Source organism: Sitophilus oryzae, unplaced genomic scaffold (assembly GCF_002938485.1).
Source record: "Sitophilus oryzae breed Bouriz unplaced genomic scaffold, Soryzae_2.0 scaffold_497_pilon_pilon, whole genome shotgun sequence".
NCBI classification, from domain to species: Eukaryota; Metazoa; Arthropoda; class Insecta; order Coleoptera; family Curculionidae; genus Sitophilus; species Sitophilus oryzae.
The window spans coordinates 175,337-178,657 of NW_022147081.1; positions in this window are offsets into that span (position 1 = coordinate 175,337).

The window sequence follows — 3,321 nt, forward strand, 5'->3', positions numbered from 1 at the left end:
ACGACCCACAAATATTACAATATTTGTTTTTTAAATACGGCGAGCCTTTCGGGAAAACACTTGGACACGCATAATTGATTTTGTTTTTTTACATATTTTGAAATTTTTTAAAAAATCATACAGGGTGTTCCAAAAGTTGGGTAATTGATTAATCACGATTCTGCTTAAACTGCTTGACGTAAAAGCTTATTTTTGGCAAACGGATTTTCGAAAGTCAAATTCCAACGAGATGAAACTACCCCTCAAATATTATACCAAGTTATATAATAATATCGCCATATTGTTTTTTCTCATGCTGACATAAATGTAAGAAAATTTTATCTTAGTTTGTATGTTAATGGAAATTCTTGCTTTGCTTGATCATCACCATTACAAATGATTAATCCGACGCGAACGAAGTCGCGGGTACACACTAGTTGGTTATAAAGTTACTTTTATACCGAACTGTTAATTAATTTAAAATTTATGAAGCTTATTGTCAAATATAATTTGTGATACATACATAAAAAAACTGCATTGTTCCTACATATCTTGATGTGATTATATTGGATAGGATAAGGATCATTTAAAAAAAATCTGTTGTTGGTTGGGTTAAAAAATATTTAAACTAAAATTGATGTAGGGATAGGGGTAAAGCAAATCATAGGCACCTCAAATCTCATTCAAATCGGAAAAACGGTTCTTAAAATATCTTAATAAATGTGTTTATTTTTTTAAAGTTTGATGCCCTCTAACGGACAAACGAAGCAATTTTTAATAGAGTAAATTGTGTCCAATAAAGTTGAATAGTAGTTCTATGTCCACGGAATATTGGGACACACTGTATATAACTCCTGAAACGATAAGCAAACCTTTTCTTTCAGAACAGTAATACTGCCATAAATTTCATTATTCTATAGATTTTCGTTTTTAAGATAGTGATGTTTTTCCCAAGATACATTTTAAGAGATTCTCTCAGTTGCTTTGAAACACCCTGTACCTTTTTACAAAGTATTATAATTAAATAAATATTCACTTGGTATCAAAATCTTTTCGGAAAATATATTTAAAAGCAAATAAAAATAACTTTTTTCTGTTTCAGGTGAGTTTTCAATTTATGATGGATGGTTGTGGAGTGCAGAGAGTAAGTATAATCAATCATTCAAATATCTAAAATTCATGCAATTGCGGCAATGATTTTAAAAGTTACTGCATTTATTACCGGTCTTGTTCTAGAAACGAACGAGTTTCTAGAAAAGAAATAAAAAGTTGCAATTTCTTATCTATTATGCAGTGAGTTACTTTATCTTAAAAGTTCGCCAAAGAAAAAATTCAAATTATTTATCTAACGAAAAAAACATATTTTGATATATCTTATGTGACGAGTTACATTGCGGCAATATAAATATATTTTTACCGAGATTTTTACAAAGGTATGCCAATTTTTTAAGAAGCTCTTAAGCTTAAACTTTTAGGAATTTAAAAAAATTGTCATTTGTAGCAAGTTCTGTAACAATAAAATTATCAATAAATACTTAACGACTTATGACTTCATAAAGAAATACTTTAATAATATACCGGGTGCGTATCAAAAGTGGCTCACCCCCTATAACCTTTTTTATTTTTTCAGATAAAAATAACCAGATTTGGTATGTTAGTATATGACAAAGATTTACGTATTCAATTGTTTTTGGTCACTTCCTGTTTCACCGGAAATGACTACAACTTTTGATTTTCAAATGGCACCCTCGGTATTTTTTTTACTCTATTCGATAGAAAATGACATTCTGAACAGAATGACGTATCATATGTCAACTTTTGACATTCTTGCTTAATAAAAAATCGTATTTTAAAATTCAATCAAGAGTACAATAGCTATGTTAAAAACACTAATTCTTAATCAAAGAGCCTTGAAAAAAGAGATTTGATCGATTAATGTTTTTAGGGTCTTGTCCTGGCGAGTTAGAAAATGCTCAAACCGTATTTTTAATCATATTTCAATTTTTTCAAATCGAACGAGGGTGGACCATATTTGGAAAAAAACTTTTTGTACGAATAATTTGATATTCACCACACACTTGGTATTTCAAGTCAAATTTTAGTTAAGAAACGCAAGTTATAATTTCAAATAAACCATATGAGAAAATGTCAAAAGATGACATATGATATGTCATTCTATTCGGAGTGTTATTTTCTATCGAATAAAGTAAAAAAAATACCGAGGGTGCCATTTAAAAATCAAAAGTTGTAGTCATTTCCGAACGTTGTAGTCAAGTGACCGAAAACAATTGAATACGTCAATTAATCCTAATTTATGTCATATACTAACATACCAAATCTCGTTTTTTAACTGAAAAAATAAAAAAGTTATAGAGGTGAGCCACTTTTGAGACGCACCCGGTATAATTACAAAGAAAAATATAATACACTGCCTGAAACTGATTATTTAACGGTATTTTTAACATGGATACACGATATGGCCTTTATGGAGTAATGGAAAAGAACTTCCAAGTCAACCGCCGCACTAACGTTATTACAAAAGTTTTGGCAAGTTTTGTTCTAAACGGGGTGAATAAATGAGATAATAGTTTTCGAAATACGATAAGGAAAAGGTAGAGAAAATAGAAAAGTTTTCTCCGACTGCCAATTTTCCTAGATTCACTTATGATAACAGTAAATATGTTTTTCTCATTGTTACGATAAGAATGAACTATATTACATATTATGTGTTTTAGTTATTTAGATTATATAATTATCCATTTTTACTTATATTTTCGTTAATTATGAAATACGTCAAAAAAATCCTAATTGGCTCAAAGGGCGTCTAAGCGGATCCGCCGTTTGACCGCATAATATATTACTTGGTACCACGTTTTCCTTGTCTTTCTTGTTTCCTCTAAAACAGTCCCCTTTTTCATGTACTCTGTTTACTCTATATTTACTCTGTTTGATTGGTCACTTCGAAGTACATGACCAATCTACCTCGACTTAGTGCGTTTGATTTTTGTTATTATCTTTTCTTGTTTTGTTCTTCCAAGAATTTCAATTATTAGGATTTGGTTATATTATCTAGCCAGTAGATATGCAGGATTCGTTTCAAGTAGTCATGGCGGCACTTGAGCCAGACAGCCACTTCCGGTCCAGATACTGATGAAGTGTGACGTAAATCAGGTAAGAACGGTTAAAATACGTAAATAAACACTAATAAACGGCATCTGAATGCTCTCTGTTCCCAAAACTCATAAGATACAATACGTTAAAGTACCATATTATTCAAAATAATTAAGTACCTAGATATTTAAGCTGAGTTGAATTCAATATTGCAAATATTGTTCATGTGAA